This window comes from Helianthus annuus, chromosome 15 (genome assembly GCF_002127325.2).
Source record: "Helianthus annuus cultivar XRQ/B chromosome 15, HanXRQr2.0-SUNRISE, whole genome shotgun sequence".
Lineage (NCBI taxonomy): Eukaryota > Viridiplantae > Streptophyta > Magnoliopsida > Asterales > Asteraceae > Helianthus > Helianthus annuus.
Window position 1 is genome coordinate 132,467,050 of NC_035447.2, and position 12,069 is coordinate 132,479,118.

The 12,069-nt window shown below is 36.7% G+C and overlaps 1 long non-coding RNA gene across 1 annotated transcript; it reads left to right on the forward strand.

Moving 5' to 3' along the window:
- Nucleotides 1-4,330: 4,330 nt before the first annotated feature.
- On the forward strand, nucleotides 4,331-7,625 carry LOC110912510. Its single transcript, XR_002577954.2, has 6 exons — nucleotides 4,331-4,710; nucleotides 6,052-6,164; nucleotides 6,256-6,441; nucleotides 6,523-6,669; nucleotides 6,960-7,021; nucleotides 7,414-7,625. It is a non-coding gene; the product is annotated as an uncharacterized LOC110912510 (long non-coding RNA).
- Nucleotides 7,626-12,069: the final 4,444 nt, after the last annotated feature.

The following is a 12,069-nucleotide window of genomic DNA, read 5'->3' on the forward strand; positions in this document are numbered from 1 at the left end:
TTGATTGAAGAGGTCATCGATGCGAGGAAGAGGATAACGATTCTTGACGGTGAGTTTGTTATGCTCACGATAATCGATGCACATGCGGAAGGAACCATCCTTCTTTTTAACAAAAAGGACCAGAGCGCCTCAAGGTGAAGTACTAGGGCATATGAAGCCTTAAGGATGTGGGCCCAAGTGTGGAGGAGCGGGCCATCTTGTATTTGGAGGCCCAAGATCGTCTAACAAAAGGGGCTTCACTAAAATGGCTCTAACTTGGGCTACGGGGGTCCGTTTTGGGCGTACGACCAGGCGAAACGAACGTGAGAACGAGCTCCATCTTGCTGCAAACGCTGACGGCGGTTTGGTTCATCGTCCGGGACAAAAAACGCTTATTTCCATTACTTATTTGCATTTTTATGTTTTTTGAACTATTTTGGGCTTTTTGTTTTAGGCCGTCTGTTTGGCCCGTTATCTTTTTTAGGCCCATTTCGAATTTCGGTTTCTATATTTATGTCCCTCTAGTAATATGAATGATCAGAATTGAATTTTGAAACTACTGATACTTTCACTTCAAATTCCGTGGCCTTTGGGTTGCAATTTGGGGGTTGGGGAAGAACTACACGGGTATTCGTAGAATCAACGTGTTGATCTTCATTTTTCCGTATCACGCGCTACATCACTTTATCAAGTACTTCTTGAAGTTGGATTGATAGCTCTTGCATCTTTGAAGGTGCGAGACGACACGAGGATTTAGCAGTGGGTGTAGCGCCAAGTATGAGGTCAATACGAAATTCGACGGAATGAGGAGGAGGACCAGGTAAGTCTTCAGGGAAAACATCAGGAAAGTCAAAAATGAATGGAACGTCACTCACGCCTTTTCTTTTGTCCTTCTATTCCACGAGGTGGGCTAGAAAGGCAAAGTACAGTTTGCGTAAGTACTTGTTCACTTGAGTGCACGATATAAGCTTGAGACTTTTTGAGGGTTTCTTGCCATAGATGTGCAAGGTGTCAAAACTTGGGGTGTTTAGCAAAAACAAGACAAGATAAAGAAACAAGAAACAAGAAACAAAGACTGTAAATTCCGGTGACACCTTGCACATCTATGGAGAAAGCAAAAACAAGACAAGATAAAGAAACAAGAAACAAGAAACAAAACCCTCAAAACTTGAGTGCACGACATAAGCTTGAGACTTTTTAAGGGAAGTAACATCAAAGACTGTATGAACAAGAAACAAGATAAACTCATGGAGAAAGCACAAGACAATGAGGAGCTGAGAAAGAAGATTGAAGACATAATCGAAGAATGGAAGATTGCTAGAGGATGGTATAAAGATCTATACAGAGCAACACACAAGAGAATTGAGCACAAGAAGCAGTTGAGGAAGGGTGACATTAAGAAAAGTGGATTGAAGATCAACTAAGGAAACTTATTTAAGTTTTATGTCTTATTTGGAAACAATGTCTGTTTTGAACATGTTTGAACTTTTCACATTTAGTTGTTTGAAGTTATTTTGAAGTTTGTTTCTGTTTGACATAAGTTGTCTTTTTTTCTTACAATACTTAGGGGGAAACTGTTAGGAATTTTTTTATGTAAGTATTGAAGAAAAAGATACTCAGCCTGATCTATAAAAGAAGATAATGTCCTGAAGATCAAAACAGTAAGAAGAAACGAGATAGGACACTTGAAAAGAACAATACATCTTTCTCAAAGAATCAGAAGCTGATCAAGAACAAGAGAAGGCTATCAGAAAAGACTAATCTGATGGATCTGATGATATTTCTAATGAATATCATCAGTTTCTGGTAAAATCTGATGATCGGACTTTCTGATGATTTGTTCATCAGAATTTCTGATGAAGTGGTTATCAGAAATTCTGATGAAGACCACTTGTCTGAATAGGTTCTATCCTACCACAATTATCGAAGCAAGTTGACATAATTGGATTCAATGAATATGTTAAAAAGCTACTTTTTGCAGGACAAGTGCATGAATAAACAAATGTTTATTCATGCCCAAGACTTTCTATAAATAGAAAGCTCTTCAGCAAAGGACGATGAGTTAAGCCTAGCATTCAATACATACTACAAAACTCCATTGTCCTTTCACCTCAGAATTTCACAAGTATTCGTTTGTATTAGTTAATAACCTCTCAATCACCTTGTAAACCATTTTGTTTCAAAGTGATATAAACTTGAAAATTTGTAGTTCTTGTTTCTTGAAAGTTTGATTTCTATTTCCGCACACTATTTTCATATCTGTTGAAATCACTTGACATATTACGAGAAAAGAAAGTTTTTAAGTCCAACTAGGACCAACAGGAAGACTGATGAAGTCTTCTTTTGAGTGTTTTCCAGATTTTTCTGGTATTGTGGTTGTGACAACCGTCAAAATTCCAGGTATCCGTACAATTATTAAACAATTATTAGTGCTTAATGACTATGCTGAATTACAATTAATAACTTGAATTGCTTTCTGATTATTGTTATCATACATACATGTGCATCACATATTGCTTAATGTCATATCATTATTGCATGAGAACTTTATTGATTCAAATGATGCACGAAACACAGTTAGCACAGTTACCAGATAAATCAGAAAAATGCTGACGGAGTTCAGTACATAGACAGACATGGTATTGAGGCACAGAATCTGCCAGAAACCAAGAGTTACACTAGTATAGTGTGTAGGAAAGTAAGGATCACAAAACTGCCTTCCTAGTGATAGTTTAAGTGCCGAAAAGTGCCTAAAACTCACATAAACTGCAGAATTCAGCAAAAATTCAGCATTTAAACACTTTAATATCATGCAAAAACATGGTTAAATGGTCCAGAATGTTGATTATATCTTTAAACATGGGTCTAAAACATAAAACCCTAATCACGTTTATCAAGCCAAACATGAACATGAACATATATTAGAGGTACTTACATGTTGGGATGGTTATCTTCGCAGATGATGATGAAGCCATGATTTCGTTATGATGCCTTGGTTGATGGAAACTAAGTGAGAAGCCTTGATTAGTGTTTTTAGGAGTAGTCTTATTCTCTACATGCATGAATGAATAAGATGACCATCCATTTTATAAGTTAAATAAAAAAACTCCTTTAGCATTCTCATTAAAGGCATTTAAGGGAAATCATAATGGTCATAATGGTCCTTTAATTGTAAATGTTCACAATTACTCCCATCAAGTAATTGTTAGGGACCCGTTATGTCATGTTGGTAAACATAGCTCAAATGATCCATAGGCCACATTATGAGTTATTTCTTACATTCTCCCACTTGGTCGAGTGATCATTTATGATGAGTATTAAGTAATTTTGGCCAACACTACAAACAAAAAGCCATATAGTGGCACACGGTTTTAATGGCATTTAGCATTTGTGCCACCTATTTAAGTTTTTAATGGCACCTTGCGTATGTCACATTTGATTAGCCACAGTTTTAGTGGCATTTAGTTTTTATGCCACTAAGTTGAGTTTTTAATGGCACTTTGCGTGTGTCACTAAAATTTTCAATAGGTTTTCAATGACACTTTTCATATGCCATTAAACTTTCGAGCATCTCTTTTAAAAAATTCCTATTTCCCGCCTAAATCCTTTAATAAGATTTCTCAAAAAATTAATCCCTCCCAATGAATTAGTTTTCCCTCCAAAGTCTTGAATACAATTGAAAATATCCACCAAAATCATTATATGACTTTCACCGTAATCAATTTCCCTCCTACTGTTTTTCATGATTGCATTATTATTTGAGGTTTTTATAATTTTATAGTTATGAAGGTGCATCAAGCTTTATTAATGTGTTTTATGTGATGTTAGTAACTATTTAAAAGCATAATCATTATTTATCTTTTATAACACATATTATTTATTAATTTATATAAAATAAATAACTTATGTTTTTAATTAAAGCTAAACTATGTTATAAGCATACGTACTTTCAAAATTTTTGAAAAACCTTAAGCTTCCCTCCCACTTATCAAAAGAAACTCCTCCAAAAAAGAATTAAGAGTTAATTGCTGTTTTCATCCCTGTGGTTTGTCAAAAATCACTATTTCAGTCCATTAGTTTAAAAATTGCGATTTCAGTCCCTGTGGTTTCACTTTCGTAACCATTTCAGTCCACCTCCTAACCATTTCAGTCCCTGTACTTAACAGATTAATGGATTGAAATGGTTACAAAAGTGAAACTACAGGGACTGAAATGGTTACGCAAGTGAAACCACAGGGACTGAAATCGCAATTTTTAAACTAACGGACTGAAAAAGTGATTTTTGACAAACCACAGGGACGAAAACAGTAATTAACTCAAGAATTAATCTCCTTCCTCCCATCTTCTTTAACGTAAAACGGTTATCTCCTCCTCTTGACTCTTGTAAGTTATAACCCTTATCGAATCGATGCTCACTCTTTACCTAAAAACGACTCATCCTCCCCTCAAATCGCCTTCACGAGCCTACCCTTTGACCATCGCACATCTCAAACAGGCATGTGGCGTCTTGATTCTGCCAACTGAAACCCATATCGTGTTCTTCATCGCAGCTGTTGCAGCCGTTCCACACCAGCAATCAGCTCCCTTGGATTACTCCGACTACTATCACCGACGTCACGTTCCAGTTGATCTCTCTTGTAAGTCTGTAAAAGTGGAAGGTTTGAAGATGCATACCAATTGCTCGATGAAATGCAGCAACCAAAATAACTTCTATTTCACATGTTTTACTAGGTAAATAGTTATTCTAGCAAATTTTTTATATGAAACTTGTGTTTTGCAGATTTATTTATGCAACCATAGAAATAGAAGTGGTGAATTTTTGGTAATTGTGGTTATCATCTCTTTCAGTCTTTTGTGTAGAACTGAATTGAATTTAATCACCTAAATGGTGTTAAATTTTTTATATGTTTTGTACATTTATAAGTCGTTTTTGTTAATGACATGTTTCAGTGCATATGTTAATGACATGTTTTAGTTGGTAATGGAAGACTAGAAACCGGTTCAATGAGTCAAGCCCATTGGTCTTTTCCTTTATAGAGTTAACGACATGTTTCAGTGCATGTGTGGGCCTTCAATAAAATAAAACCTGTGATGATGACCTTATATGGACAATTTTGTACAGACCCCTACTCTAACATTGTCCTAGACATTCTAGTTCAAAGCATCCAGTAAGGTTTTGTACATGAACCTCCTGATCCTGAAAATAACTTGCATCAAGAGTGGACCTCTATTGAAATCTTTCTAATTAAGTGGTGGAAGGCTTGCATTTCTCTTGAGAGATGCATGTTGTAGTGAACTCAATTTGACACTACAGAATGACAATCGAAATAAGCAATCAAATGAGTGTATTCCTATTTCAATGAATCAAATTACACACAAGAATCATATAGAATGGGGATGGGAATCAGATGAAGAACAAGATGGGAAAGAGAACAATCACTACTGATTAACAATCTTCATTACCCTATACTCACGATCTCTCTGCTTATATCCCAACGAAGGTTTCTGCTCGGCTCTCACATACCCATTAACTTGCTGGGCTTCCTGAACTGGGCTGCGAGATACCCATTATCTTGTTGGGCTTCCTTAATTAGGCTGTGAGGGTTGGGCCAATTAGTATGATTCATAACACATGTTCAACTCCCACTTGGTGCAGAGTGAGGCACTGGTGGGCAATATTAGGAGACCCAGGGAAAACTGGGTTTGAACCTTGAGCCAAACGGGTTTTACCGGTAATTTCACCGTCGTGCCTAAGGGCGGGTGGGTTATCGGGTTTTCCCCGGAATTGGTGGTGGACTCGGGTTACTCTCAAGGTACTCCTTTTGGTCCCGTGGGTGCCCCGAGAGTGCTCGGGAATAATTCTGTTGGTCATTCAAAAAAAGAGGGATTTGCCTAGACTGAAAGATCTACAATGCCTTAGAATCTTCTATATTGTAACAACATCAAATGAATAAAAAAGTTATGCGGTTGCTATTCGGCACCCTGTAGGATTTTGTATTTGAGTAACCATGCAGTAATTGCGATAAAAAAATGTTTAATTACTTCTCTGATTGTTAATGGTTACCTTTGCAGTCTTCTGGAGACATTGGACACGGTCAGGTGCAATCTAGCAATTTTCTGGAACTAGCAATGGCTTATTTCTCCAGTGGTTATATTTCAACCACTTATTATTATGGTGGTAACTGGTACTGTAATATTGATTGTTAGAATAACTTTTCAAAAAACTATTGGCATGCTTATCAGGTCCAATTTGTTAATTTTGTGTATCTGTTTTAGGTTATGATGGGATTATGAGTAATTGGGTGCGTGTGACTACTCTAGATATGTGGTCGGTAGGATGAGACAGCAGCCCATGTTCTAGTTACCTGTCCTATGGCCGATTTGGTGTGGAGTCAGATATGCTACTGGTTAAAATTACTTATGAGTTATGCTGTGGATAATGCAAGTCAGGTTTTTCAGATGGTAAACAACATTGGTCTAACCCCATAGTAAAAAATGCTTATCCATGCAGTTTTCGTTCTCATGGTTTGGGTTCTATTGCAGGCCAGGAATGACCAGGTTTTCAAAGGGGTAGCCCCTCGGTTTTTAAAATGGTGGAAGAAGCGAAAGAAGTGTCATATGAATGGTTAAAAACTTATCAAAAGCGGAAGACGTCAATTGGAGGAGCTGGATCAATCACGACACTCTAAAGTAATGTTATTCATTGTATTTTGTTTTGCTGTCTTGTTTTCTTGCTGTATTCATGTAAACATGATCCCCTAAGCTCCTTGCTCGGGGGGTTTGGTGTGTTTTTTGGTTGGGGTATTTATTAAAGTTTCGTTTGGCCATTTAAAATAAAGAAGTCATCATGTGGATGTGTCGTACATTTGAATTCAAAGGTTACGAGTAGGGGTGCAAACGAGTCGGGCTAAGTCTGAGCTCGACTAGTTTTAAAAGGTAAAAGAATTTAATCATACTAACTATAATCTTGTACCTTTCAGATGCGGAAAAGCAAGGTTTTCTTTAGGGCTGGAGACAGGGGCTTGCTCTACCATATACCAAGGTAAAGTTTTTTGAGTGACGGTTAAACAATACTCACCTAAATGTTCAATTTTCAATGCTAATGTAGTTAGAATCCATATAGCTTAATCCCATTTTTAGTGGAGTTGTTTTTTATGAACAAATGCCATCCTAGTAAGAATACATTCATATGTGTTGACTTTAATGATGTTTTAGTCCATAACCAAAAAATGAACATTTTGAGTCATCCTAGGAAATCTGATTGAATAATGCTCCTGGCTAGTGGGCAACATCTGGGATGATAACTTCTAAGAGCTGAAACTGTTTTTCTGTGAGAATGAATATGTTCATATCTTTTATCACCCGTAAAATAAAGAACTTTTGGATTTCTCTTAATCAAATACTAATACTTGTTTATATGGTTGATCATGGCAGGGTAAATATCTTTAAACTGATGATGACAGGGTAGATATCATGAGAAGCTTTGGAGTAAAGTTTTATGATAGTGAAATTATTACTCAAAAGAACATTCAAACTCCTCGTAACAATTGGAATTTGGAATATGTTGCTTCTACACAATGTTTTGCTAACATTTGGAATATTTTCGGGTGGAACTTATTATTGAAGTTAAAATATTATGATTTCTACATTTATGATTTTATTGAACTTTTATGTAATATTTATATTCTAAATAATGTGATTTTTGTGGCAAAATTATCTACGTATATTTAACGAGAAACAATTAATCGACACAAAATTTGTGCTACAAAAGTTTTATTTGGCAAAAAAAGGTGCCACTAAAACTAGTATAGATATGTAACTAGGATTACTTTTTAAAGGCATACAAATTGTGCCATAAAAATCTTATTTTATATTGTGGCAGAAAAAAAGTGACACTAAAAGCCCCAAAAACTTTGTGTGGCATATCAAAAAATTGCCACTAAAAGGCTTTAGCGTCAGCGCTTCTAGTGACACTTTTTTTGTGTGCCGCACATTCTTATAAGGCTCTTTAGTGGCACTTCTTTGTTTTTTTGTGGCACTTTTTGTGTGCCATTAAATGGCATTTTTTTTTTGTAGTGCAAGTTTAAAACACTCATCTAGTTTCATGTTAAAACTATAGCAGATAGTTACAGTCATTCGAATTGAACTCAATTCGAGACCCCCAACAGTCATACTAAAGTCTCAATATAAGACACTAAATAATAAAACCAAAAAAAAAAATGACAGAAATAAAATCCTTAGGGTAAGTAATTACCTTACATAAGTTTTGTCTATAAATCATAAGGTGCGCACAAAACATTAGTATAGACAAAATAAAACATTCAAGGAAATAATAATCGTTCACACATAGTGTATGCTTTCATACAAGGTCTTTACTAAAACCCATTCTCATTACAAGATCTTGAAAAGTTCTGGGTGGCAGACCTTTAGTCATCGGATCCGCTAGCATATCTTTAGTGCTTATGTGCTCGATACAAAGATTATTTTCCTCTACACATTCTCGAACGAACAAAAACTTTGTATCGAGGTATAAACCAGCTCCGCTCAAACTGTTACTGTTTGAGAAACTAACAGCAGCTGAGTTGTCACAGTAAATCTTCAATGGTCGTGATATGGAGTTAACAACTTTGAGTCCAGTAATGAGGTTTCTTAACAACATCCCATGGCACGTTGCATTGTACACTGCAACATATTCTGCCATCATCGTTGAGGTTGTTGTTAACTGTTGCTTATGACTCTTCCATGAAATTGGTCCGCCTGCAAGCATAAAGATGTACCCCGAAGTCGATTTCTTATCATCTTTGCATTTAGCAAAATCAGAATCGGAATAGCCTACTACTTCCAAGTTGTCAGTTCTTCTGTATGTCAATTTATAGTCTTTCGTTCCTTGTAGATATCGCAACACTTCCAATGATCTAGGCCAGGATTAGATTGATATCGGCCTAGCATTCCAGCAATATATGCAATATCGGGACGAGTACAGACTTTAGCATACATCAAACTTCCTACTACTGAAGCATAAGGTATCAATCTCATTTGCTCCTTTTCAACCTCTGTTTTGGGACACTGAAAAGAGCCGAAAACATCTCCCTTAACTACTGGAGCTACTGATGGAGAGCATTGTTTCATGTTATAACGTGTAAGAACACGATCAATATAAGCCTTCTGGGATAGACCTAATATCCCATTAGTACGATCTCGGTGTATTTCGATGCCTATTACGTAAGAGGCTTCTCCGAGATCCTTCATGTCAAAATTTCGCGAAAGTAATCGCTTTGACTCATGCAACAAATCTAAACTATTACTCGCCAGAAGGATATCACCCACATAAAGGACAAGTATAGCAAAGTTGCTCCCACTCATTTTGAGGTAGGTGCATTGATCCACTTGATTCTTGATAAAGCCTTGTTTTTTCATAATCTCATCAAATTTTAAGTACCACTGACGTGATGCCTGTTTTAACCCATATATGGATTTCTGTAACTTACAGACTAAGTGTTCCTGACCTTTAGGTTTAAAGCCTTCAGGTTGAGTCATAAACACATCTTCGTGTAAGTCACCATTAAGGAAAGCAGTTTTGACATCCATCTGATGTAACTCCAAATCAAAATGAGCTACCAATGCCATAACGATTCTCAAAGAATCCTTCCGTGAGACAGGTGAGAAGGTTTCTTGATAATCAATTCCCTCTTTTTGAGTATAGCCTTTAGCAACCAATCGTGCTTTGTAGCGTTCGACGTTTCCATTCGGGTCTAATTTGGTTTTGAATACCCATTTACATCCTACGGGTTTTACCCCTTTGGGTAATTCAACCAATTCCCAAACGCCATTCTTTTTCATGGAATCAAGCTCATCAATCATAGCTTTATTCCACTCTAAAGATTTATCACTACCAATGGCTTCATTATAAGAGGTTGGATCGTTATACTTTCCTAAATCCAAATCAGCTTCATTAAGGTAGGTTACATAATCATCAAAGTTAGTGGGCCTTTTTGGCCTTGATGACCTCCTAAACTGATTTTCAGGTTCAACAAGTTCATTAACTGGTTCAAGGATTTGGTTATGTTTTTGTGAGTTTGATGTGCCTTCATTATTAGGGACGTTAGGAGCATTAATTTCAGAGGAAACATGAGGTGGTGCAGTGTCACGTACAAGAGGTGTAATAGGAGATAAATTTGAAAGACCCATCCCCCCTCCTCTTGCACTTCTTGGAAATTAAAGACTCCATTTTCACTACTCCCACTGACCTTAAAGTCTTCTATAAAATCAGCAATTCGACTTTCCACAATACGGGTAACGTGTGAAGGGCAGTAAAATCTATATCCCTTTGATCGTTCGGGATATCCTATGAAATAGCAACTGACTGTCCTCTTGTCAATTTTCTTTTTCAAAGGATCATAAAGTGTAGCTTCAGCAGGACAACCCCATACTTTCATATACTCTAAGCTTGGTTTCTTTCCTGTCTAAATCTCATACGGAGTTTTTGGGACAGATTTAGAAGGAACCCTATTTAGTATAAGAACGGTTGTCTTCAATGCCTCAGTCCATAAAAATTTAGGCAAATTCGAGTTTGCCAACATACTTCTTATCATGTCCATAAGGGTTCTATTTCTTCTCTCAGCAACACCATTCTGCTGAGGTGTACCTGGCATGGTAAATTGGTTCACTATCCCGTGTTCTTTACAAAAATTAAAGAAAGGACCAGGAGCTTGACCAATGTCTGTATGTCGACCATAATACTCACCCCCTCTATCTGATCTCACTACCTTTATCTTACGGCTAAGTTGGTTTTCAACTTCAGCCTTAAAAGTTTTAAACATTTCAAGTGATTCAGATTTTTCTTTAATCAAATACAGGTACATGTACCGAGAATAATCATCTATGAAAGTAATAAAAGACGTATGGCCAGTAATGCCAGGTGGAAAAGGTCCACAAATATCAGTGTGTATGAGTTCTAATAATCCAGAACTCCTTGTGGCACCCTTTTTATTTTTATTCGTCTTTTTCCCTTTAATACATTCAACACATGTTCCAAAATCGCTAAAATCAAGATCTGGTAATTCACCATCCTTCACGAGTCTTATCATTCTATCTCGTGAGATGTGGCCTAAACGTCGATGCCACAATTTAGATGATGTTTCCAAATCATGTTTTCGTTTTCGTTTGTTGATTTTCTCATTTACGTTATATGACAACAAAGATTTCGAAAAGCTATCATTGTCTAATTTTGATACTGATACTAAATTCCGAGTAATTTTCGGTACATATAATGTATCATAAAGTTTAATACAATGACCATTTTTCATAATAAGTTGCATGGTTCCTATGGCCTCAACTTCAAGTTCTTCCCCTCCTCCCGTTCTAAGTGTTCTTTGGTTTCTTTCCAGCCTCTGGATTGTAAGGAATCCCTGTGTGGAATTGGTAACATGAACCATTGAACCAGAGTCAACCCACCATGTGTTAATTGGTACATTAATATTAAAGGATTCAATTATCATAAATGCATAAGTACCTTTCTTAGCCAGCCATTCCTTGGATTTTGAACAATCTCGTTGCAAGTGCCCTTTGTTATGGCAGAACTTGCAACGAGATTGTCCCTTGGAGACATTAGGACTGGAAACAGTATTTGAATTCGTTTTCTGGACTTTGGAACTTTCCCCTTTAAAATTTCCCTTCCTTTTCACTGACTTAGTGGTAGCGATATAAGCAACTTCTGGTTGTTCTAGTTTCAAACGTTCCTTCTCCTGCACACACATTGCTATCAACTCACTCATTGACCATTTGTCTTTCTGAGTGTTATAGTTGATCTTAAAAGCATTAAAACGTGCAGGAAGAGAAGTCATGATGAAGTGCACTAGAAAACCGTCGCTTATTTCCATGTCTAATCCCTTTAATTTATGGGCCATGTCGCTCATCATCATTATGTGCTCACGCACACCACTAGTTCCTTCATATTTTGTGGTAAGCATCTTCAAAATTATAGAACTCGCATGTGCTTTAGAAGATCCCTTGAATTGCTCCTCAACTGAATTCAGATATTCTTTAGCATTCTTTGAATCAGTTATAGCTCCCTGATCGGAGTGTCGCGCT